Genomic DNA, 27,450 nt, shown 5'->3' on the forward strand with positions numbered 1-27,450 from the left:
CCAGAAGGGACTCTCTGCTCATCAGGAGAGGATTTCCCCAGCACCAGCATTGTGTTTGGCTTCCCTAGTGGCCTTGCACAGGACCAAGCCCCACTTTCCAGGGTGTGTGGGGGGAGGAAGGGCATGTCAGGGCGGAGAGAGGCTGGGGTGCCCTGTGGAGATTCAGGGCAGTGTTCCCACCCATACACAGCCGGGGATGGGCTGCTGTAAGTTTGGCCCCTGTGCTATCCAGGTTGTGACAGGAACCCTTGGATAAAAACACAGAATCCACTTTGGTCCTGCGCCCCTCCATCAGGGGTAGGTCTGCGTGCTGCATCTCAGAGACACTGCATACAACATCCACAATCGCTAACCCACATCCCCACCACCAGATCCTTTCCCCTTCAGAGCAGGAACTGCATTAGAACTCATCTGGGTTCTCCCACGGCCTTGGGCATGCTGCACAAATGGCCCTCCTTTCACAGGGGACATTGCTACAGGTGAGGGCCCTCTTTTATTAAACATGTTATTTGTAAGGAATGCCCCCAGAATTGTGGCCAAGATTTTCAGAAAGAAGAGCCTGAAGTTAGCCTTCTGAACCCATATTTTGTAAATTCCACCCTAAAAGCCTCACTTGAGGCTCTGGTGTCAGAGTGACGCACTGACTGGAGCACCTCCTCATGGCTTGGTGTGCTATAGCAGACTCGCCTCTTCCAGTGGCCCCTGCTACACCTGCGCTAACCCTGCAATGGTCTGCCTCTTCTTGTGAAAGCCCTCCATCGTGGTCATTTATGGTCTCGTTCCCCCCACTTCTGGGGTAACAAAGTCTGCCAACAAATTGTCCAATGCCCTCGTGTCAGGTCTTTTGCCCTGACTCTGGGCCCACTAGTTCTGACACCCCTTGTCTCTGGGCTTTCATTACACCTTGAATATGGGGGGGTTACACACTCCCAGTGCCTGGCAGGGAAACCCAGGCACTCTTAATCTGAGTTCCAGTCCAGGAACCCTACAGGGAGCAGCCAGGGTCTGTTCAGACTCCTTCCTGCTTCCTTTGACTTCTTCCTTCCCTGGGAGGATCCCAAGGCCAATTCTCTTTGAGCTTCCTTCCCCTTCTTCTCTGAAATCCTTCTTTGAGATTAGCCACCCAGGGTCTCCTCCTTAATTGAGCCTGACATGCCCTGTAGTTGCCTCCAGGTATCCTAGCTCAGTTCTTCAGCTCCCCACAACCCTTTCAGTGTGGAGTATACTCTCCAGCATAGCCTAGTTTTTAAAAAATCAGGGCCTTTACATGCACAGTCTCCTCATAACTACTTAGCCCCGGCACATCAAACAAAGGGAACATCTGACTTCTTCCCCAGTGTGGAAAACGTAGCAAGTTTTCCCTCCGGATATCAGACTTGCACAGCTTCATATTTCATCTGACGCAATTCACTCCCAGCACTGCAGCCAGCCAGTCAGTGGAAATAATCAGATGTGCGTACTCTACATCTACTGCGGGAAGCACAGGAGACCCCCCCGTACCTCTGTGAAGGCATCAGGAGCGGCTTTAATCTGACGACTAAGGGCCAACTCATGAGGAGCCTGGCCTGTCACTGAACATCCCAGGTGTCCCTTCCCACCTGCTTTCCTCTTGCAGGTCTTGTACATTAGGAACAGCTGCACCCTTCTGTCCCTCGTGAGTTGCTCTAAATCTCAGCCTTGTTTTGAGCACATGCCAGGGCATTTCGTACCAGGAACGGGGGGCTGTTTTAAGAAATAGGAAGTGAGGGAGCAGCAATGGAATGACTTGACTGAATTACAAATCAAATATTTCACTGAGAAGCTTGGAATGAAATCAAACATTTGCTATTTCTCTTTTCCTTCTTCTAAGCGCTCACTTTTCCTGTGCGGTGAGGCAGCAGCGCCGTCTTGTGGGCAGATACATTATTCAAAAGGTTGTGATTCCTCCCATGCTCCGCTCTGCTATTATGTACATTTCCATAAGCAGGAGCAAACAGGAATTTAATGGGAATTATCCTTCTCACTGCTGAATTAGCAGCTATTTGTTTTCTTGTCAGGCTTTGCTCATCTATTCTTGCAAGCACACAGGAAAGGAAACAGCATTTCAGTTATTGATTATTCTTTAAAGCATCTAATATTTTATTCTGAAAGCCAACATGTTCATATTAAGAAAACACAAGCACTTAAATACACACTGAGGCTTGGATTTTCAAAGGAGCCATGGGTGCCCAACTCCCTTCGGTGTTCCTGTGTTACGTGAAGAGGTAAATAACACTTCCCTGTTCATTTTCTCCACACCATTCATGATTTTATAGACCTCTGTTGTATCCCCCTTTCCTATCCTCTCTTTTTCTAAGCTGAACAGTTCCAATATTTTTAATTTCTCCTTCCATGGAAGCTGTTCCATACCCCTTGTGTTTTTTGTTGCCCTTCTCCATACCTTTTCCAAATCTAGTATCTTTTCTGAGATGGGAAACCAGATCTTTCATGCAGTATTCAAGATGTGGGCTTACCATGGATCTATATAAAGGCAATATGATATTTTTCTGTCTTATTTTCTGTCTTATTAAATATCTGAGATATTTTCTGTCTCTCCCTTTCCTAACGATTCCCAACATTGTTCGCTTTTTTGACTGCCACTGCACATTGAGCAGATGTTTTCATAGAACTGTCCACAATGACTCTGTTTTAGAGTAGCAGCCATGTTAGTCTGTATTCGCAAAAAAGAAAAGGAGTACTTGTGGCACCTTAGAGACTAACAAATTTATTTGAGCATAAGCTTTCGTGAGCTACAGCTCACTTCTTCGAATGCATTTGGTGGAAAATACAGAGGGGAGATTTATATACACACACAGAGAACATGAAACAATGGGTTTTAGCATACACACTGTAAGGAGAGTGATCACTTAAGATGAGCCATCACCAGCAACGGGGGGGGGGGGGAGGAGGAAAACCTTTCATGGTGACAAGCAAGGTAGGCTATTTCCAGCAGTTAACAAGAACATCTGAGGAAGAGTGGGAGGGTGGGGGGGGGGGAGAAATAACATGGGGAAATAGTTTTACTTTGTGTAATGACTCATCCATTCCCAGTCTCTATTCAAGCCTAAGTTAATTGTATCCAGTTTGCAAATTAATTCCAATTCAGCAGTCTCTCGTTGGAGTCTGTTTTTGAAGTTTTTTTGTTGAAGGATAGCCACCCTCAGGCCTGTAATCGAGTGACCGGAGAGATTGAAGTGTTCTCCGACTGGTTTTTGAATGTTATAATTCTTGATGTCTTATTTGTGTCCATTTATTCTTTTACATAGAGACTGTCCAGTTTGACCAATGTACATGGCAGAGGGGCATTGCTGGCACATGATGGCATATATCACATTGGTAGATGCACAGGTGAACGAGCCTCTGATAGTGTGGCTGATGTGATTAGGCCCTATGATGGTGTCCCCTGAATAGATATGTGGACAGAGTTGGCAATGGGCTTTGTTGCAAGCCCTCTGTAGAGATAGAGGTGGTTAGGGACTATTTAGAAAAGCTGGACGTGCACAAGTCCATGGGGCCGGACGAATTGCATCCGAGAGTGCTGAAGGAATTGGCGGCTGTGATTGCAGAGCCCTTGGCCATTATCTTTGAAAACTCGTGGCGAACGGGGGAAGTCCCGGATGACTGGAAAAAGGCTAATGTAGTGCCCATCTTTAAAAAAGGGAAGAAGGAGGATCCTGGGAACTACAGGCCGGTCAGCCTCACCTCAGTCCCTGGAAAAATCATGGAGCAGGTCCTCAAAGAATCAATCCTGAAGCACTTAGAGGAGAGGAAAGTGATCAGGAACAGTCAGCATGGATTCACCAAGGGAAGGTCATGCCTGACTAATCTAATCGCCTTTTATGATGAGATTACTGGTTCTGTGGATGAAGGGAAAGCAGTGGATGTATTGTTTCTTGACTTTAGCAAAGCTTTTGACACGGTCTCCCACAGCATTCTTGTCAGCAAGTTAAGGAAGTATGGGCTGGATGAATGCACTATAAGGTGGGTAGAAAGCTGGCTAGATTGTCGGGCTCAACGGGTAGTGATCAATGGCTCCATGTCTAGTTGGCAGCCGGTGTCAAGTGGAGTGCCCCAGGGGTCGGTCCTGGGGCCCGTTTTGTTCAATATCTTCATAAATGATCTGGAGGATGGTGTGGATTGCACTCTCAGCAAATTTGCGGATGATACTAAACTGGGAGGAGTGGTAGATACGCTGGAGGGGAGGGATAGGATACAGAAGGACCTAGACAAATTGGAGGATTGGGCCAAAAGAAATCTAATGAGGTTCAATAAGGATAAGTGCAGGGTCCTGCACTTAGGATGGAAGAATCCAATGCACCGCTACAGACTAGGGACCGAATGGCTCGGCAGCAGTTCTGCGGAAAAGGACCTAGGGGTGACAGTGGACGAGAAGCTGGATATGAGTCAGCAGTGTGCCCTTGTTGCCAAGAAGGCCAATGGCATTTTGGGATGTATAAGTAGGGGCATAGCGAGCAGATCGAGGGACGTGATCGTTCCCCTCTATTCGACACTGGTGAGGCCTCATCTGGAGTACTGTGTCCAGTTTTGGGCCCCACACTACAGGAAGGATGTGGATAAATTGGAAAGAGTACAACGAAGGGCAACGAAAATGATTAGGGGTCTAGAGCACATGACTTATGAGGAGAGGCTGAGGGAGCTGGGATTGTTTAGTCTGCAGAAGAGAAGAATGAGGGGGGATTTGATAGCTGCTTTCAACTACCTGAAAGGGGGTTTCAAAGAGGATGGCTCTAGACTGTTCTCAATGGTAGCAGATGACAGAACGAGGAGTAATGGTCTCAAGTTGCAATGGGGGAGGTTTAGATTGGATATTAGGAAAAACTTTTTCACTAAGAGGGTGGTGAAACACTGGAATGCGTTACCTAGGGAGGTGGTAGAATCTCCTTCCTTAGAGGTTTTTAAGGTCAGGCTTGACAAAGCCCTGGCTGGGATGATTTAACTGGGACTTGGTCCTGCTTTGAGCAGGGGGTTGGACTAGATGACCTTCTGGGGTCCCTTCCAACCCTGATATTCTATGATTCTATGATTCTATGATAGGTTCCTGGGTTACAGAGTAGCAGCCGTGTTAGTCTGTATTCGCAAAAAAAAAAGGAGTACTTGTGGCACCTTAGAGACTAACAAATTTATTTGAGCCTAAGCTTTTGTGAGCTACAGCTCACTTCATCGGATGCATTTGGTCCACCAAATGCATCCGATGAAGTGAGCTGTAGCTCACAAAAGCTTAGGCTCAAATAAATTTGTTAGTCTCTAAGATGCCACAAGTACTCCTTTTCTTGTTCCTGGCTTAGTGGTTCTGTTGTGTGGTGTGTGGTTGCTGGTGAGTATTTGCTTCAGATTGGGGGGCTGTCTGTAAGCAAGGACTGGCCTGTCTCCCAAGATCTGTGAGAGTGATGGGTCGTCCTTCAGGATAGGTTGTAGATCCCTGATGAAGCGTTGGAGAGGTTTTACTTGGGGGCTGAAGGTGATGGCTAGTGGCGTTCTGTTGTTTTCTTTGTTGGGCCTGTCCTGTAGTAGGTGACTTCTGGGTACTCTTCTGGTTCTGTCAATCTGTTTCTTCACTTCAGCAGGTGGGTATTGTAGTTGTAAGAATGCATGATAGAGATCTTGTAGGTGTTTGTCTCTGTCTGAGGGGTTGGAGCAAATGCGGTTGTATCGTAGAGCTTGGCTGTAGACAATGGATCGTGTGGTATGATCTGGATGAAATCTAGAGGCATGTAGGTAGGAATAGCGGTCAGTAGGTTTCCGATATAGGGTGGTGTTTATGTCACCATCCCTTATTAGCACCATAGTATCCAGGAAGTGGATCTCTTGTGTGGACTGGTCCAGGCTGAGGTTGATGGTGGGATGGAAATTGTTGAAATCCTGGTGGAATTCCTCAAGGGCTTCTTTTTCATGGGTCCAGATGATGAAGATGTCATCAATGTAGCGCAAGTAGAGTAGGGGCATTAGGAGACGAGAGCTGAGGAAGTGTTGTTCTAAGTGAGCCACAAAAATGTTGGCATACTGTGGGGCCATGCGGGTACCCATAGCAGTGCCACTGACTTGAAGGTATACATTGTCCCCAAATGTGAAATAGTTATGGGTGAGGACAAAGTCGCAAAGTTCAGCCACCAGGTTAGCCGTGACGTTATCAGAGATACTGTTCCTGACGGCTTGTAGTCCATCTCTGTGTGGAATGTTGGTGTAGAGGCTTCTACATCCATAGTGGCCAGGATGGTGTTTTTAGGAAGATCACCAATGGATTGTAGTTTCCTCAGGAAGTCAGTGGTGTCTCGAAGATAGCTGGGAGTGCTGGTAACATAGGGCCTGAGGAGGGAGTCTACATAGCCAGACAATCCTGCTGTCAGGGTGCTTGTTAATTGCTGGAAATAGCCTACCTTGCTTGTCACCATGAAAGGTTTTCCTCCTTCCCCCCACTGCTGCTGGTGATGGCTCATCTTAAGTGATCACTCTCCTTACAGTGTGTATGATAAAACCCATTGTTTCATGTTCTCTGTGTGTGTATATAAATCTCCCCTCTGTATTTTCCACCAAATGTGTCTGATGAAGTGAGCTGTAGCTCACGAAAGCTTATGCTCAAATAAATTTGTTAGTCTCTAAGGTGCCACAGGTACTCCTTTTCTTTTTTCACAATGACTCCAAGATCTTTCCTGAGTGGTAACAGATAATTTAGACCCCATCATTTTGCATGCATAGTTAGGATTATGTTTTCCAATGTGCATTACTTTGCATTTATCAACATTGACTTTCATCAGCCATTTTGTTGCCCAGTCACCCAGTTTTGTGAGGTCCCTTTGTAACTCTTTGCCATCTGCTTTGGGTTTGTCTATCTTGAGTAATTTAGTGTAATCTACAAACTTTGCCACCTCACTGTTTACCCCTTTTTCCAGACCATTTATTAATATATTGAACAGCACTGGTTCCAGTACAGATCCCTGGGGGACTTACTATTTACCTCTCTCCATTCTGAGAATGGACCATTGATTCTTATCTTTTAACCAGTTACTGAGCCATGAGAGGACCTTCCCTCCTATCCCTCTTATCTCATGACAGCTTACTTTGCTTAAGAACGTTGTTAAAGGTTTTCTGAAAGTCCAAGTACACTATGTCCAATCACCTTACCTTACCAATCACCTTACCACCTTACCAATTAGAGACTTACTAGCCTCTAATTGCCAGGATCAGTTCTGCAGCCTTTTTTTTTTAAATGGCATCACATTAGCTGTCATCACAGAAGCTGATTTAAGCAATAGGTTATATACCACAGTTGGTAGTTCTGCAATTTCATCTTTGAGTTCCTTCAGAACTCTTGGGTGAATACTAGCTGGCCCTGGTAACTTATTAGTGTTAAATTTAACAATTTGTTCCAAAAACTTTTCTACTGACACTTCAATCGGGAACCATTCCTCAGGTCTGTCACCTTAAAAGAATGGCTCAGGTGTAGAAATCTCACTCACATCCTCTGCATTGAAGACCAATACAAAAAATTAATTTAGCTTCTCTGCAATGGTATTATTGCCCTCGCGTGCTCCTTTAGCACCTCGATCATCCAGTGGTCCCACTGATTGTTTGGCAGGATTCCTGTTTCTTATGTACTTAAGATTTTTGCCATTAGTTTGAGTCTTTTGCTAGTTGCTCTTCAAATTCTTTAGCCTACCTAATTATGCTTTTACACTTGACTTGCCAGAATTTATCCTTCTATATTCCTCCATAGAATTTGACTTTCAATTTTTAAAGGAAGTCTTTTTTCCTCTAATTGCTTCTTTTACTCTGTTTGGCCATGGTGGCATTTTTTTGGTCCTCTTATTGTGTCCCCCCACCCCCAAATTTGGGCTATACATTTCATTTAAGCCTCTATTGTGGTGTTTTTAAAAATGTCCATACAGTCTGTGGGTATTTCACTTGTGACTGTTCTGTTTAATTTCCCTTTAGCTAGCTTCCTCATTTGTCTGTAGTTCCCCTTTCTGACATTAATTTAACATCCCTTGGGGGGGGGGTTGATACCAAAGAAGCCTACCACAGTAGCATTTAATTATATTATGGTTGCTATATTCATCTCTTGGACCAGATACTGTGCTCAATTTAGGATTAAATCAAGAATTTTCTCTGCTCTTGTGGGTTCTAGGATTAGCTGCTCTAAGAAGCAGTCATTAATGGTGTCCATAAACTCTATCTTCACAGCCCATCCTAAGGTGATGTGTACCTAGCTGAAATCCCATATTATTACTGATGTTTTTTTTCTATTTTTATAGCCTCTCTGATCTCCCTGAGTATTCCACAATCAGCATCATCATCCAGGTTAGGTGGTTGGTAGTATGTTCCTACCGCTGAACTCTTATTATTCAATCATGGAATTTCTATCCATAGAGAATCTATGGTATCGTTTGATGTTTTTACTGTATTTTACACTGTGCTGTCTTTCATGTGCAATGCCACCAGCATAACCTCCTCTGTCATTCCTATGTATTTTGTACCCTGGTATTAGTGTCCCACTGATTGTCATCATTCCACCAAGTTTCTGTGATGCCTATTACATCAATATCCTCATTTAATACTAGACACTCAAGCTCACCCATCTTAGTATTTAGACTTCTAGCATTTGTATACAAGCACTTGTAAAATGTGTCACTTTTTAGCTGTCTGAATTCACTTGACTGTTTCTCTTTGGTTCCTACTGTATTTTATCAACTTCTATCCTCTAATTTTTACTAGGATAGAGAGAACATTGTATCACTTCAAAATTATGTAAACATTGTATTACTGAAATTTAACTCCACCCCATTTCCCTCCCAAAATATGCATATATTGGCTTTGATTAATATATCATGTTCAGCACTTGTTCTGGGTTATACAGGTACGTAACCAGCTATGCGGGTGGGGGGAAATATCAAATTCCAAATTCAGAGTGGGGTAGGGGGAGAAATCAAGCCATTTTAGAATCAACTATCTGTTCTCGATTTGGATAACAGGCATCTACTGTGACTAAGGTAACATACATTGGTGCACTCGGCTGTCTCTGGTTTGGGGGAAGTAAGAGAACAGATTGGAAAGAACGAACACTGCAGAATGAAACAATTTATAGATCAGTACACAGCCAGATTTCCATGCAAAATGTATAACAACTTCAGTGGTATCTTATGTCATCACGATGCCACTTCCCCAGCATACTGCTCGGTGCATAGCAATTTCCAATCAGCAACAAGTTTGGGAACACTGCTTTGCAGTGCCAGGAATCCACAACACATACAGAGTTACAGCTGGTGTTAATTACTATGTAACTGTTGGTAAATCTCCCACCTATCCATTTCAAGTTACTGTTATCAACGTGTAGTGGTTCAGGGATAAAATGTGGGTAAGTGATGCATACAGCATAGCTCTTCTCTGAAGAATCAGTAGGTTTCCAGATCTGCTGTGTTTTCAGTGACAGTATGCCAAACCCAAGCATTCCAAAATCACAAGGCAGGCCCCCAAAATCAGATTGATTATAATTAAAATTCATATGATTTGTAAGTCAAAGTAGGGATCTTTTCATTTGCCTACTGGTTTTTGAACCTTTTACAATTCACATTTCCAAGCTTATTTCTGCAATTGAGAGTGTTAGAAACTTTTCACAAATGAAAGCTGTGATTCTCATGTAATTACATAACTCTTGGAGCAGGGGCTTTCAGAAAAACACTAAAGATCCCATGATTTTCACTCATGGGAATTGGCAACCCAGCAGCAATTGCCACTTCAAATTTGCTCACTTTGCAAGTTGAAAGATTGTGTTTCTAAATGCTTACAGCTCACCATGACAACTGGAAAGACAAAGGAGCTCTTTGGGTATGTCTACCTGTGACTACCCTTTGCTTCTGGTGGTGAACGAGTCACAGTGACCATCCTGCAGGTCAAATTCTGTCCTGAGTTATGCCTATGCACCCCCATTCTTCAGTGGTATTGCACAAGTGTAAGTGAAGGCAGAGTCTGTCCTTGCAATTGGAATTTAGGCTTTGGTCCAGCAAAACAAAGGATATAGGTACGCTGTGCTGGATTGGGGGCCTAAGTGAGCACTTCTGTTGATAATGAGAAAAAGTACAATCTAGCTTGCTCTCCCTGCTCTCTTCAGTACTGGCTTGGCAGTGCTAGCAGGGCTGAGGCAGTATGGACATTTTTCTGCTTGACTCTGAAAGCAGATCTGTCAAGTAATAAGATGCCATTTTTACATATCCATTTTCATTCTCCCACAGAAAGGCAAGGCTGAAAGGGACCTTGAGAGGCCATCTATTCCAGCCCCCCTTATGGGGAAGATCTTGGCAGACCAGTAAAATGCCTGAACCACTACCACTTATTGGTAAAAGTAGCCAAGCCAGTAGTTCATAAGTGGGCTTATGCAGCAGAGTTAGCCTGACCGAGTCAAGAGGAGAGGGGGTTTGGGTGACCACAGAAGGGCAGCTTGACCCCGCATCCTTCCTGGTGAGATCTCTGTTGAAATTGCTGAGGTATGTATTTTAGAAAAACAAGAAGCTCCTCTATATGTGCCCTCAGGGATGTGTCTGTCAGGGCCTCAAGTCATGAAAACTCTGAAAAAACACATCTGGCTAATCGATGATCAAAAGGAAACCTCTTAACCTGTGAAATTGCTTGCTTAACAAGTTTTCTTTGAGTGATATGTTATTGTAATAGTAATGAATAAGGGAAGAAAGTTTGGGGTAGTTGGACTCTGGACACATCTTGTGGTCCCCAGTGGCAGATGGAAGATTGGCCATCAGAAGACTGTCACTGTGTCACTCAGGAGCCACACCCAACTTCAGTAATTGAGGGTTGTGGGTGTTTTACTAACCTGTTGTGGATGTGTATAAGTGTTTGAGACTAAGTAAAGTATAGCTTTAAGTGAAAGCACTCTTGTGTGGTCTGTTTGTCTCAACCATTTAGCAGTTGGACGGCCATGTCTTCCTTGGTTTATTTCCTGACACCACCTTGCACAGAGTAAAGTTACCAAGAGCTTTGGATTGAAAGAACCCTGGGTAATACCCCTATGGTGGCATAGGACCAATGCATCCGATGAAGTGAGCTGTAGCTCACGAAAGCTTATGCTCTAATAAATTTGTTAGTCTCTAAGGTGCCACAAGTACTCCTTTTCTTTTTGCGAATACAGACTAACACGGCTGCTACTCTGAAACCTATATTTAATTGGTGTACTTTTTGGTGGGTCCAATGGGTAAAGCTCTGGACTAGATGTTACAGAATTTGAGCCACAGTGGGAGACAGGATATTGGGCAAGATGGAGCATGGATTGACCCAGTAGGGCACTCATTTTGTTACACTGGTAGGTCCTGGTGACTGCATGGGTCACAAACACCTGAGATTGGGTCTGAATGCACTCTTCCATTAACATAGCTGTTAGGATAAGTTCACTGGGTGGGCAGAGTATTTTGTGGAGTATTGTTTTGGGTAAGGTATGTGTGTGAGGGAAAGGAAAGCAGATTGAAAACTGGGAGAGACAGAGGTAAAAAAAAAATAAAGAGCAAGAAAACCAAGCAGCAGCCTTCAAGCACGGTGTTTGACCCTGGAAAAAGCTGATGAGAGTTTTGGGTCTGGTGCAGGCTAAACAGGTTGAGGGTTATAAGTTAAGAAACTATTCTTCTGTTTCTTGTTTCTCCTGCATTCAGAATAGCAGAACCTCTTACCTTCCTGGTAAATCCACAAGACTGCACCAAAGAAAAGGTCAGATTCTATCATCAATTTTTACCCCTGACTGGAATGTCCCCCGAGGCCCCTGAAATGTGACTAGCCACTTGGATCAAAGAGAGGCAACAATATATACAGCCATGGCTTGAGACAGAAGGATGGTGGAAGAAATGCTCACTTTCCCTACATGCCATAAAAAGCCTTGAGGGAAAAACTAGGATTTTGCCACACCTGCTTGACCCACAACAAATGGATCCTTTTACTTTGACCATTCCATTTCCACTTGATATGGCTGAACTAATCGAAACAATGGCCTGTTTCCTTTTGCAAAAGGACAGCCATCTAATTGTGGGTAAGCGGTTAACTGGGAAGAAAATCTTGGCTTTCTGTCTAGCTAGATCAATACTTGTCCAAGTAACAAAAGCAGTGAAGCCTCAGCAGGAGGGGCGGTGGTCAGGTGACCAGATAGCAAGTGTGAACAACTGGGAGAGGGAAAATGGGTTAAAAAGGTACCAATATAAGACAAAGCTCTGAATATCAGGACTGTCCCTAATAAATTGGGACATCTGGTCACTCTCGGCGGTGGCTGCTTGAGAAGATGCCAGAGTCCTGGATGGGCAGAGCTAACTGGTGTAAGCATGGTGTCACTGCTATTGTTACACACGCTAGCTTGGCTCTAGATCAAAGCTAGCTTGAACGTGGGCATGTGTGCGGCAATCACACCTCCTAATTGCCATGTAGACCTACCCACATCCAAATGAATTTACAACTAAAACTAACAATGAGCAGCAGCTGCAGCATACAAGCACCTGAGCAACCAATAAAGGGGATGGGGAACAGATGACAATGTTTAAAGTTCAACATTGAAAGGACAAAGTCACAGAGAAGCAAAAGACACATTTCAAGAGCCAAAAGCAGGTTTCCAAACAACACTGGCTCTCAGCTTCATTAAAAGGTTACACAGTGGAAGACTTCCATTGCTGTATGCAGTGTAGTTGTCGCTATGTCGGTCCCAGGATATTAGAGAGACAAAGGGTGGGGTATGAGATATTACCTCACTCACCTTGCCATGCAGACACCGGAAGAGTAATTCGCTTACCAGAAGTTACTTAGGTGGCAGTTCACGGTTAGCCCCTTCGTTCATAATAAAGGGTTTTTTACCTTTAAAGTAGTCGTTGGCCAACAAAGATGCCTGAGGATGACACCATTTCAGAAGGACTGACAACCTTCCTGGACATCTCGAAGGTTTACATGAGACCTTGTCATAAAATTCATGCAATGGGGCTTTGTGCACTACCTAAATAAAAAAATGAGCCACTTCACTCCAATGGAAGATGGATCCTATCAATAGTAGCATAGAATCATAGAATATCAGGGTTGGAAGGGACCTCCGGAGATCAACCCCCTGCTCAAAGCAGGACCAATCCCCAACTAAATCATCCCAGCCAGGGCTTTGTCAAGCCAAGCTTAAAAACCTCTAAGGAAGGAGATTCCACCACCTCCCTAGGTAGCCCATTCCAGTGCTTCACCTCCCTCCTAGTGAAAACGTTTTTCCTAATATCCAACCTAAACCTCCCCCACTGCAACTTGAGACCTCGTTCTGTCATCTGCTACCACTGAGAACAGTCTAAATCCATCCTCTTTGGAACCCCCTTTCAGGTAGTTGAAAGCAGCTGTCAAATCACCCCTCATTCTTCTCTTCCACAGACTAAACAATCCCAGTTCCCTCAGCCTCTCCTCATAAGTCATGTGTTCCAGTCCCCTAATCATTTTTGTTGCCCTCCACTGGACGTTTTCCAATTTTTCCACATCCTTCTTGTAGTGTGGGGCCCAAAACTGGACACAGTACTCCAGATGAGGCCACAGCAATGTCAAATAGAGGGGAACGATCACATCCCTCGATCTGCTGGTAATGCCCCTACTTATACATCCCAAAATGCCATTGGCCTTCTTTGCAACGCTTGGACATAGTTTGCAGAACCCCAGGGCTCCATGGACCACAGGTTCTGGTTCAACCACAAGCTACTGGGCCTGATGCAGGACTTGCTGAGTGAAACTGGGGTCTGCATCTCCATTTGAAAATTTTTAGGGATCCACAAATGAAAAAAGGTTGAAAACCACTGAACTAGAGCTTCTCTTTTCATCTTTATGCTTATGGGGGGGGGATAAATATTAGAGTCTGTGTGACCTAAATGAAGAACCATATAAGAAGTGTGCATGCAGAGAAAATATATTTTTATATCTTACATTTTATATTTTTGGAGTCATTGCTATTTTTAAAATGGCTCATTCATCTGATAAAGAGCATTGTTCTGTACTGTAGGTCATCACACAGTCAATTTAGATCTTTATGTTGCTTCTTTTTCCAGATTGGCAATATACAGTCAGATGGACACTGAATGTGCATTTGATTTAATCTCTGCAGATGTGAGTTCAAATCCTGATTCACAGCAAGTTGTGAGAGAATTGAGCCAATCTCTGCTGGTGCATGACCAAAAAGCCCCACTCCACCATCCCCCATAATTGGCCCAAGGAATGGGCATTATGCTGAAATTATCAAGAACCAAAAATTGGATTTTGTGTAAATATTCACAAGTCCAATGTGAATAAAAAGAGAAAGCAGGTTTTATTACTCAAAACTGCCTATTTTCCTGTGCGAGAAATTGTGTTATAATAATAAAGTTTTGTTTTTTTAAAATGCCTGGAGATCCTTGAATGAAAATGCTATTGTATCAAAGATCAGTAAATTAAGCCTTACAACCCCTTTGTTGTATGGGTGAGCATTGTTCCCATTTTACAGATGGGTAAACTGAGAAAGACAGCTAATGAGGTTAAATCAGTTGCTCAAGCTCATACAATGAGTTAGTAGTAGTTGGGCTCAGAACCCAGGAGTCCTGGCTCTCAGTTCCTCTGGTCTAATAACCAGGACCTTCTGTTCTTATTGAATTTCATTGTGATATAGGGGTGAAATCCTGGCCCTACTGAAGATCATGGGAGTTTTGATGTGGTCTTCAGTGGGGCCAGAATTTGACCCTAGGTGCCCTAATTCCCCTTGTGCTCATTTGAAACATCCATTCCAAATATCCATGGTGACCTCAAGATCGTTATCTGTAGGCTCGCAAAGTTTTCTGATGGGGTAACGTGAGGTTGGAAACCTCTGTGGAAACGTGACTACATAGAAGGGCTGGAACAAATTGGTAAAAATATTATCATGATGTTTCATCAGGAAAATTTGACCAGTTTGTTTAATCCAGAAATTGATTTCCCATTACATTTCAGGGAAGTATGGTGTCACTGCTATTGTTACACATGCTAGCTTGGCTCTAGATCAAAGCTAGCTTGAACGTGGGCATGTGTGCGGCAATCACATCTCCCAATTGCCATGTAGACCTACCCACATCCAAATGAATAAGCTTCTAAAATTCACTTAGGCAGGACATTGTGATTCTTGTAATTTCAGTTTTTCAAACTTTTTGCATGAAATTACCCACAATAGCCACCATGGGAAAGTCTGGCTCGGGGAAAGACACAGGGAGTACTGAATGGCAAGCAGAAACTCACTCAGTTACAACATATGAGCTACACAGACACCTGGCCTGGCGGGGACAGAAGCCAAGAAAGCTGTGTGGGACCAAGTTCCCCTTGCATAACTGGCACGGTGATCCATACCAACCAGTGACCCCACCCCTCAGAGGTGGGTGAGGCAGAGGTCAGAATGGTTAGTGTTGTGAGCCATGTATGGTGCTGTAGCAGATAAGACACCGTGCTCCCAGGAGCCACCCCTTCCAGCATAACCGAGGCAACATTGATTGCCATCTCCTGTACATTAGGACAGGAAGGGAAATAAGCTAACAAATCTTGCAAGTCCTACAGTGGTCATAACCAAGCTATGGTTGGAGGCATGCTGCAAACCAGCCTGGTTAGCGCCAAAATCCATCTCCAAGCTCACAGCAGACCTGCCGGTATATGTAAAACCACATAATCAAACAGCCTCGACATAGTCAGGCACCAGGGACAGGATCTCAGAGCTATCTAAACCTATGGAGAGCCCCATCAGGCCAGGCAGCCCTCTGTCTCCTCACAGTCTTCATTTGACCCAACTTGCTGTTGTCTTCTTGCCAAGAAGGACCAACGGCCTGTTATCTCCACCATCATTGTGGGGCCAGCAAACAGACCTCACTGCCCCCCACTGAGATCCTGGACAGTCTCCAGATTGGTCATGGGAATGTTAGCCAAAACCATCCCTGGTGGAAGTCCAATAGTGTTACACCAGGATATGCTTGTCCCCATGAATATGCTTCTCAGTTTACTTACACCAGTTTGACATCAGTATAGCGCCACTGTCTTCAATAGTCTATTGACTCTTGATATATGGGTGATGTGACATTAGGCTCTGGCCCTATATTTTCTCTCTTGTAGCTGGGCTGTTTAATTACAGTTTAAACATGGCCCTTTAGGAGACCAACCACTGACTTCAAGGAAGTTACTCCAGACTGACACCAGTGGACATGGATGCAGAAACTGAACCAGGCATTGTTGGCATCCACAATTCCTGCAGACATTACTCTCTTGTATGCTGTTTTATGTATACTCTTTCCTCTGACCTGCATAGTAATACAATCTACCTATCCTGACATGGGATGTACATCAGGGGAATTTCTGGTTGCTTATTGAAAGTGTTATTGTAGAAGGGTGGACTTACTGCTAGGAGTGCCCCCTTGCAGCTGCATGTGGTGTGGCAGCTCTTCCACATCTAGTGCCCCCTGCCAAGTGCCACTCCAGTCCACCTTTTCTCCTGACTCGGCCCTCCATCAAGTCAAGGTTTAGTCACAGCCCTTCCAAGGTAACAAAAAAACCCAACAACTAACCAACGTCTGACTGCTCCATCCAGCCTGCTACCATTGAAGCTGGGCCCAGTAATTCATACACACTTTCCCCAGGGCTGCCATATCCCCTTGTGAGGAGTTTCATGTCACCTTCCCAGTGTCTGGCAGGGGAATCCAGGCCCAACCTCTCTATTAGGCTCCAATCCAGGAAACCTAGGACAGGCAGTCTCAGTTCAGTCCTCCAGACTCCTTGCTGCTACCTCCTTGGACTCCTTCCTACCAAGCCTACTAGCAAGCCTTTCCAAGGCCTCTCTAAGGACCCCTAAGCTCTCCCCAGGACCCCTAATAAATCAAAAAAAAAAAAATATAAGCCCCCTTCTGCCCTCCTCGGGCTTGACTTTTCATCCCTCTCTGTTCCTCAGTTGAACATGCCCCAGGACTCTCCCCCTGGAAGTCCAGATCCTGCCCTATCACCACCAAGTTTGCTCCATCCCAGTGGCTAGTCTCCCTCTCTCTCTCTCTCTCTCTCCTGGTCTCTTAACTTTGCAACTCAGAAGAGGAGTTCCCCCGAGCATCCTCCTCAACCCTCCCAGTCTCTTCATTATCTCGTTCCAGAGAACAACAACAACAAAGTTTCTTCTTACAGTCCATTTCTTCTTTGTGTGCTTTATGGTGAAGCAGACTCATCTACTGAGTCTATAAGCACCACCTACTATATTCCTCATACACTTGTGCCACTACACTCTCTTAACCTGCTCTGTGTCCTTACAATAACCTAGCAGAGCTTTTTTAGTGTCTCCTCACTTTCCTGACACTCACTAAACCCTTCATAGTATTGTCCGTCATCGTAATGCATCTCAATTCTTCATGAAGAGCTCTTCTTTGCATTCCCATCTCAGGTGATCAGCTGGGTTTTTTAACCTTACCCGTGTTACATAACCCACTGCTGTGTCTAGCCAATAGATATAAATTGTCATTCAACTCACTGTGACCAGTTAATAGGCTAAATACGACTACTCCACTGACCCCCTCATAACCTTGGGGAGCAGCACTTCAGTCTCTATTTATAGCCCTTTTCTGTGCCAGACGCCCTGCCTTTATACTAACCACTCAGCTCTCTCCCAGCTGGGACTCATCCCTCCAGCGGCCAATTGGCCTTTGCAGGCCACATTAACCCTTTCATCGGCTGGGGGAGGGGAAGGGTTAGACACACCATTACAGTTTCTCATTTAAAGAAAAGCTGAAAAGGGTGTGCCAATGGAATAAAGCAGAGAAACATTTCTCCTCACAACTCTGGTGTTGAGAAAAGGTCTTATACTGTTCTTTAGTACTCTATGTTCAGCAAACATTTCTCACTGTGGCAATGAGTGGCGTGCAGAAGTCCTTGGTCACCGCTAGGTGGCAGTCTTGGTACAGTAAAAAGAACAGGAGTACTTGTGGCACCTTAGAGACTAACAAATTTATTTGAGCATAAGCTTTTGTGAGCTACAGCTCACTTCATCGGATGCATGCCGTGGAACATACAGGTGCCTGTTCTTTTTACGGATACAGACTAACATGGCTGCTACTCGGACACTTGGTACAGTAACAATCCAAGTGCTTCACTTCCTTGGTCGAGCAGCAGCATGAACACAAACACATTCAATAAATAAAACCTCAGTAGTTACGAACTGATTTCACTGGAGTGTATATTTATGCCTCCTAGTTCTGTTGCTCATGGGAATCTACAGGAAGCCCAAAGCATCTTTGAGGATCAAATATTAGAGAGTTATAACACATGGAAATTCAGCTAGACACAGCCACTTACAGAATGAGGGAGTACAGGAGTGAAGAGTTCCTTATTTTATAAATACTTAACAGCGACTTATGAACCTTTCTGTGCTTAGCCAGTAGCTCTCTGTCACTTTTCCAGTCAAAGCCTCTGAGGGTAACCACCTTTGTTGGATGGAAATACGGGAAAACCACACGAAAAATAAGGGACAATGCTCTATTTTAAGGGACATTTTAGGGAGAAGATCATTTTCCTTAGCATATGATGTATTTTTCTCTCAAGTGTATATTTCTGTTGCCCTCGAGTAGACAGTGCAATTATCACAAGCTTCCATTGAATGTTTAAAATGGTACTTATTATCAGTAAGGGATGTGTCATCACCCAAAGAGACAAATCAAAAAAACAGGGGACAGTCCCTTAAAATAAGGGACAAGGGGTCACCTTAAGGCCTTTGGAAACTTTTGTAAAAAAGAAGGAGAGATTAAAAGGCCAAATTCCATGTGGGAAAATCCCACAGAATATCCAGGAGACACCAAGATGTAGCACCTAGGGAGATTTAGCCACATCCCCTGGGGTGAAATCCTGGTCCCATACCAGCAAATGGCTTCAGTAGGATCAGGATTTCATCCCAGGAGCCTTGAGCCCACCCCCCCTCTCCCCCAGCTTATTTCCTGACCAAATTGGGCGGGGGGGTGGAGAACTAGGACAGAATGAATGACCAACTGGCTGCAACAATACCGAAGTTACCACAGAGAAGGAAATGCTCTCTATCTACTCATCACATTCTGGAGTAGAGACTGTAATCATGGGTCCCTTGGCCAGGACAAGGTCCTGCAGGAGGAAGTCTACCTGAGTCCAGAGATTTTCCTCAACCTCCAGCCCCTATGAGGGACTCCAGGCCACTCACAAAGCTGTGAAATATTTCATCAGAGTCCCAGCTCCTGCTCCCATTGAAGACAATGGAAGTCTTCCAGTAACCTTGAACAGTGGAAGGATGCGGTGCCAAGACTGCAGTGGGAGAGACACAGTCTCAATCCAATGGGCTTGCCCCCTATTCGTGTACCATCACCCCCTCTTCCTGGCTGGCTGACCGAAGTAACGTCAGAGTACCAGGAAAAGTGGCTGCTGCTTTGACCCCAATGGCTCCCCAGACAGTGATGCCATTCAGTCTCACCATTCATGACTGACCCTCCCCAGAGCTGGATGGAGTAGGAGAGAAAGCTCTGCTACTTCCCATGGGACACCAGCATCCGTGTGGGGCTCTAATGAGTCACTGAGTCCTTGGAGAGTCACACAGGCCTCCAGCATGCTCAAGGAGCTGCCTAGTGGGGACCTTTTCTTCCTGATGGCTCTTTGTCATCTCACTAGCCTGCCTGCTTCCAGGAGGGTCCAATCCTAAAGGAGCCACTGTACACTGTGGTCATTACAGGGCTTATAGCCTTGTGGCACCAATGCCACCCGCAGTTACTTGGCTTGTGTCCATTCATCCATCACAGGTGGATGGGAGATGTCTACGCGTTGTGACAAAGCTCTGTCCTTGCCTCCGTGGGTCCCGCATTTCCTGGCAGATTTCGCTAGCCTCAGAGGCTCACTGTGACCTTCCACGTAACCCTTCTTTCTCTAGAGACAAGGGTCACAGTCTACTGAGCCATTTTCATCATAAGCCAGTGAGGGAGGTGAGGAGAAGTTATTCTTCCTTGCACAGTCTCTGTTGTCTCCCAGTCTCAGTGATTAAACAGGGGGCAAAGGTGGGGGCAAGGGAGCCTGGGCCCACCCTCTACTCCAGGCTCCAGCCCAGGGACCCTAATAGTATCAGCTATGGTAGCTGACCTTTTAGAAACATGACATGTACAATTCCCTGGGCTACTTCCCCCACAGCAGCCCTCACTTCCTCAAGCTCCACTTCACCCTTATCTCAGGGCCTCCTTCCTTGTGCCTGATATGGTGTGTACTACTCAGCTTCTCCAACAGCGCAACTTCCTCCCACAGCTCCTGACATGCACACCCACCTGACTGACGGGAGGCTTTTAACTACTTTTAGCCAGCCCCTGATTGGCTTCAGGTGTCGCAATCAACCTAGCTTTCTCCCTGCCTTCTGGAAAGTTCTTAATTGGCCCCAGGTGTCTTAATTGACCTGGAGCAGCTGCCATTTCACTTATCCTGGTACCAGGGATTTGTTTAGCCTGGAGCTAATATAACTATCTTCCACTACTCTTCAATAGCCATCTGGCCTTGCCCTGTCACATATCCCACCCCCCTCAGTTCAACACCATAGAGTTGGGCAACTTGGGACGCCAGGCAGTATGCTCATGACAGACCATCAGCATTGCCATGGTGGCATCCAGCCCTGTGCCGTATGCTGAACTGGAATGGTTGGAGGGATAAGAACCACCTGGTGACCCTTGCATTCTTTTCCTTATTCCGCTGCATCCACTGAAGGGGTGCATGGTCCGTCACAAGAGTAAATCGCCGGCCTAAGAGGTAATAACGCAGTGTCTCCATAGCTCATTTGACAGCAAGGCATTCTCTCTCGACTACTGCGTATTTCTGTTCTCTTGGGAGAAGCTTTCTGCTTAGGTAGAGGATTGGGTGTTCCTCTTCTTCCACCATTTGCGACAGAACTGCTCCCAACCCCACCTTGGAAGCATCTGTTTGTAAAATAAATTTCCTGTTAAAAACTGGGGCTATGAGTATGGGGTCATTACAGAGGGCCATCCGAAGGTCTGGGAATGCCTCCTCTGCTGCATCGGTCCACTTTACCATGTCTGGACCTCGGGCCTTCACCAGGTCCTTTAGGCAACTTGCCCTAGTGGCAAAGTGGGGAATAAACTGTCAGTAGTAGTCTACCACGCCTAGGAACCCACGGACCTGCTTCTTTTGGGTCGGCCGGGACCAGTTTTGAATTGCCTCTAGCTTATTCATTTGGGGCTTCACTGTGCCCCTTCCCACAATATATCCCAGGTACCTAGCCTCTGCTAGCCATATGGAGCATTTAGCGGGATTAGCAGTGAGGCCAGCCCGCCTTAGGGTGCGCAGTACTGCCTCAACTTTCTCCAAGTGGGTTCCCCAGTCTGGTGTATGGATGATGACATCATCTAGGTATGCAGCTGTATAACTAGTATGGGGGCGCAGCAGCTTATCCATGAGGCACTGGAATGTGGCTGGGGCCCCATGTATCCCAAAAGGGAGGATGGTGTACTGGAATAGCCCAGCCAGGGTGGAGAATGCTATCTTTTCTTTAGCTTCTTTGGTTAGAGGAATCTGCCAGTACCCTTTTGTCAGATCCAGTGTAGTCAAGAATCGGGCACTACCCTGTCGGTCAACCAGTTCATCGATGAGTGGTATGGGGTATGCATCAAACTGGGATATTTCATTCAGTCGGCGAAAGTCATTACAGAATCTCATGGTACCGTCAGGTTTAGGCACTAGACCAATTGGACTGGACCACTGACTGTAAGATTCTTCAATAACCCCTAATTCTAACATTTTCTTTCCTTCGGCCTTGATTTCCTCTCTTTTGGCTGCTGGGATTCGGTAGGGTCTCAATGTTACCTTGGCTACGGGAATCGTGAGGATATGGTGATAGGTCTCAGTTGTCCGCCCTCGTTTTGTAGAGAACACATCTCTGTTGCAATTAATCGTGTCAGCTGCCTCGATTTTTTGGATCGGCGTCAAGTCGGATGATATCCTCACTTGCTTGTGTAAGTTATCCTCCTGGGGAAGGGTCTCCTGCATGACTAAGCAAGCCTCTTGATCATGCCAAGGTTTTAGAAGATTGATGTGGTAAATTTGCTCTGATTTCCAGCAGCCTGGCTGCCGCACCTTATAGTTCACCTCTCCCATGGCTTTGATTATTTCGTAGGATCCCTGCCACTGGGCCAACAGTTTACTTTCTGCTTTGGGCACCAGTACCATGACCCGATCCCCTGGTTGGAACCGTCAAAGCTTCGCTTGGTGGTTATAATGGGTTAGTTGGGTCTCCTGTGCTCTCTCCAAGTGTTCCCGTACAATGGATGTAACTCAGGCTATCTGATCTCTCATCTGCAGTACATGCTCAACTATGTTCCTTTGGGATTTGGCTCTTCTTCCGAGGCTTCTCTGGCTATATCCAATATGCCCCGACGGTGGCGCCCATATAGTAGTTCGAATGGAGAGAAACCCGTGGAGGCTTGCGGAACCTCCCGGATGGCAAACATGAGGTAAGGCAATAGGGTATCCCAATCTTTCCCATCCCGGCTCACCACTTTCCTGATCATGGCCTTGAGGGTCCTCTTGAACCTTTCCACAAGGCCATCTGTTTGCGGGTGGTATACAGAGGTCCGTAGGGCTTGAACATGAAGCAATGAACAGAGATCTTTCATCAACTTGGACATGAAAGGTGTCCCTTGATCAGTCAATATCTCCTTGGGTAGCCCAACCCGGGCAAAAATCTGTACTAGCTCCTTAGCTATTGTCTTGGAAGCTGTGTCGTGCAGGGGAACAGCTTCCGGGTACCGGGTTGCATAGTCCAGTACAACAAGCACATATTGGTGGCCCCGAGCTGTCTTCTCTAGGGGCCCTACCAGATCCATGGCTATCAGTTCAAAAGGAACCTCTATTATTGGAAGAGGTATCAATGGAGCCCGCAAGTGCGGGCAAGGGCTATGTAACTGACACTCTGGACAAGAGGTGCAGTATCGCCGGACATCTTCATGTACTCCTGGCCAGAAGAACCTCCGCAGGATCCGTGCCTGGGTTTTCTCCACCTCTAGGTGTCCTCCAAACAGGTGACTGTGGGCAAAACTCAATATGGCTTTTTGATGTTTTCATGGCACCAGAAGTTGTATCTCTTGCTCCTGCATTTGCACCACGCGGTACAGGAGATCTTTCTTCACTATAAAGTAAGGTCCGGGACCCTGGACCTTCCCATCCATGGGTATCCCATCGATCTCGGCCACCTCTTTCCTGGTGTTATAATATCTGGGGTCCTCCTCCTGGTCCCACCCAAAAGTCTCTCTCCTGGGACTAACCTGCCCAAGCTCCCAGGGGCTGGCTTCTGCTTCTTCCAACGTCTCGCCGCTGTCATGGCTAGGGGCAGCTTCTGGCTCACCTTCTGTGGTGGAAGTTTCTCTGTTGGCTGCTCACATCCATCTGCCTACTAGGAAGGTCTTCTGGCCTGGGTCAGAATCCGGGTTCCCAAAGCCTTTGTGGCCTTCCTCTCTTTTTTTGTTTTCCTGGTCTTTTCGGGGGATGAGAACAGATCCTGAGAAATCTCAGCGAACATCCAGGGTTGACATTCCCCCGGTGACGAGTTGCTGTCCTCAGGGTCCCCACCTCCCTCCAGCCTCTTTGGGGGGAGTAAATTATTAAACCCTGGATAGTCCCTCTCAATGACTACAGGATATGGGAGTTTAGGAACTACGCCCACGGTCACCTCAATGGGGTTTCCCTGAACCTCTATTTCCACTGGGATGGTGGAGTAATGGCTTACGGCCCCATGCACGCACGTCACTGCTACGCGTTTGGCTTGTAGCAGCTGACTATTTCTTACCAGCTTACCCGATATGAGGGTGATAGCACTCCCAGAGTCCACAAGCACTGTAGTCTCTGCTCCATTTATCCCCACTGGCCTGGTGTAATTATGCGGGGATAATGCGACCCCCGCGAGGTGGATAAGGGAGCATGGGACCTCCCAATCCCCCAAGTTACATTGCATAGGCTCCTCGGTGCTGGGACACTGTGCTGCTATGTGTCCCCACTCCCCACATGCATAAAATCTATAATTGCTTTTAATCACTCCCCTATCCCAGGGGTGAGGGGATTTAGTCCCGGGGTTCCCCACACTCAGGCCAATCCCTTCCTTCTGGGGTCTCTGCTGGTTTTTGGTCCCCCCTTCTTCCACCTAAGACTCCCCGGGGGTTTGGCTGCCCAACCTTCCAGGGTTGGGGTCAGGTGCTTGCTTCGAAAGGGGCCTTCCTTGGGTAGTCAGGTCAGTTCCCTGGCTGTCATCCATCTTTCTACCAGTGTGATCATCTCATCGTACGTGGACGGATCGTTCTGGCCTACCTATTTGCGGAGATCTGGCGGCAGTCCCCGCATGTAATGGTCTATGACCAGGGTCTCCAGAATCTCCTCCGGCCTGCACACCTCGGGCTGTAACCACTTCCGTGCGAAGTGTATGAGGTCGAATAGCTGGGACCTCGGGGGTTTGTTCTCCTGGAATTTCCACTCATAGAACCTCTGGGCCCTTATCGCTGCCATTACCCCTACTCGTGCTAGGATCTCTGCCTTCAGACGGCTATAGTCAGTGGTATCCGGGGCAGGCAAGTCAAAGTAGGGCTTCTGGACCTATCCACACAAAAAAGGGGCGAGAATGCTGGCCCACTGCTCCTGGGGCCATGCCTCACGCTGAGCAGTCCTTTCGAATGAGAGGAGATATGCCTCTACATCATCTCCTGACGTCATCTTTGGCAGACAACCAGTGGCCCTCAGGGTTCGTGTCCCATCGGACCCCCGGGCCTGGGTGGTGAGGATCTTCAGCTGGTCCACCACCTCTCTCAAGAGGGCACAATCTTGGATTGCCTGGCTCATCAATATTTGATTGGTTTCCTGCTGTAGCCGCATAGAGTCCTGTTGTGCCATTGCCTGAACCCGGGTGGCCTCCTGCTGGGCTGCTGTGGCTTGTACCAGAGCTCTTACCGCCACCTCCATTGTGGTATAAAGCAAACAAACAAACAAAAAAAATCCAAAACCCCAGTGCACTTTTTTTTTAAACCTCTTTTTTCCGCCACGCTGTGAACAAAGTCCCACTCCTGACTCCAGTTGTGACAAAGCTCTGTTCATGGGTCCCATGTTTCCTGGCAGATTTCGCTAGCCTCAAAGACTCACTGTAACCCTACACATATCCCTTCTTTCTCTAGAGACAAGGATCACAGTCTACTGAGCCATTTTCATCATAAGCCAGCGAGGGAGGTGAGGAGAAGTTATCCTTCCTTGCACAGTCTCTGTGTCTCCCAGTCTCAGTGATTAAACAGGGGGAAAAGGTGGGGGCAGGGGAGCCCGGGCCCACCCTCTACTCCGGGCTCCAGCCCAGGGACCCTAATAGTATCAGCTATGGTAGCTGACCTTTTAGAAACATGATATGTACAATTCCCTGGGCTATTTCCCGCACAGCAACCCTCACTTCCTCAAGCTCCACTTCACCCTTACCTCAGGGCCTCCTTCCTTGTGCCTGATATGGTGTGTACTACTCAGCCTCTCCAACAGCGCAACTTCCTCCCACAGCTCCTGACATGCACACCCACCTGACTAACTGGGAGGCTTTTAACTAGTTTCAGCCTGCCCCTGATTGGCTTCAGGTGTCTCAATCAACATAGCCTTCTCCCTGCCTTCTGGAAAGTTCTTAATTGGCTCCAGGTGTCCTAATTGACCTGGAACAGTTTCCATTTCACTTAAACTGGTACCAGGGATTTGTTTAGCCTGGAGCTAATATATCTATCTCCCACTACTTTTTTATAGCCATCTGGCCTTGCCCCGTCACAGCGTATATAGGGGTGGGGATGGGAGAAGGGGATTTGTATGCAAAGAGCAGCAGGGCACCAGCACCAGCTAAGGTGGCATCAAGTAAAGACTCCCTATTGTCTGTCGGAGGGATTCACTGCAGACACCTGGCATCTCTTTTATGGGGAAATTTGTTTCAGGTGATGCAAAGTAAGGGCCAGCGCCGATCTCTGGGCCTGCAGAGATTTCTCTAATCGCTCATCTGGCTGTGGGTTTTGTGAGACTGGAGGCAGAAGATTGTAACCATGTTGTTATCAATCCCCAACCTTTGAGAACATGTTGTTATCCAGAACTACAGCTCTTGTCACAAACTACTTTGGGCCCACAGTCTAAATCACCAGTAGGCTGCACACTCTGGTGGCTATAGACATGGATCCCAGGCCTGAGGTAGGGAGGGAGATGCTGGAAAGGAATATACTTGTAGGCTATTATATGGAAACGTGAAGAGGAAATGAGAGAGCTAGCTCTTGCCTACACTCGAGAATGGCACCGCCACCGTGAGTAGCATTCATATGACAGAACCAGGGCCTGCTACAATGGTGGAGCGCACCCATGCTATTCCTGCTTCCCAAGAGCACAGAGCACCACGTGCACACACAGCACTCCCACTGAGAGTTGCAAGGCCTGGGGGTTTGTGCACCTCTTTCCTGACACCCAGCTCAGCCCCTGGAGCAGGTGCATAATATCTATAGTATAGAGTGACCATTTGCACTTGCTCACATTTTTGACTTGTTCCAGTGGATATGTCACAAAGTGACTGGACCTTTAAGGGAAGAACGGTCCAGCCCCATCTGTGATGCACCTAGCTCACCTCCCCAGCGGGAGAGAATAAGAGTCACATGCCTCATTTAGCATTATGACTTGCCTGGCCTCCAGGGGTAGAGATAAGCCCATGGCAAACCAGAGGGAAAGATGGGATACTCCAGGTAGGAAGTTCTGGGAGTTGCTGCTTGGTAGAGAGCATGGAAAGACTCAAAGGAGCTCAGGAGGGGTTGAAAAGCAAAGATAGATCCTCAGGAAGGATGGGCTGGATCATGGCTGAGACTGGGGTGATGAACTCTTTGTGTTGGAGGGCTGGTTGTTAGTGGGTGTGTTTTGTGATCTCTTAGGAGGGGTGGAGTATTTCTTTAATGTGTTAGTTAGAGGGTCAAGTCACTGAAGCACCTAAACCAGGCCAGAAAATAGGTAGATCCAACCTGAGTGAGGGAAACTGAGGCAGCAACAGCTAGCCTGAAGCCAGACTAGGTAGGTGGCACTCTTATAGGATGCTCTCAATGCTTTTGTCATGTACCAGGCTCTACACTTACACATGAAATGTAATTTCCTACTGTGCCCTCACACCATCCATGAAGATGCCATGGTGGAGAGAGGCACAGCGCTGCTGTGCTCAAGGATGTCAAGAGCAGGATTCCAGTATTTTAATTAGTGTTACTTTTATCAGATATTTTAGTTTCTTTGTTTTGCAACTGCACTACCTAGCATTTTTCGTCTCTCTTCTACGCTCCTCTAAAAGACAGAGGGAGGAGTGGTTGGGACTCACGTCCAGCTGAAGGACATTGTACTTGTAATCCAGCCAATTCCATCCCATCCCTTCTTCCACCCACGAGGCAG

The sequence above is a fragment of the Dermochelys coriacea genome, chromosome 4, assembly GCF_009764565.3.
Source record: "Dermochelys coriacea isolate rDerCor1 chromosome 4, rDerCor1.pri.v4, whole genome shotgun sequence".
In the NCBI taxonomy this organism is placed as follows: Eukaryota; Metazoa; Chordata; order Testudines; family Dermochelyidae; genus Dermochelys; species Dermochelys coriacea.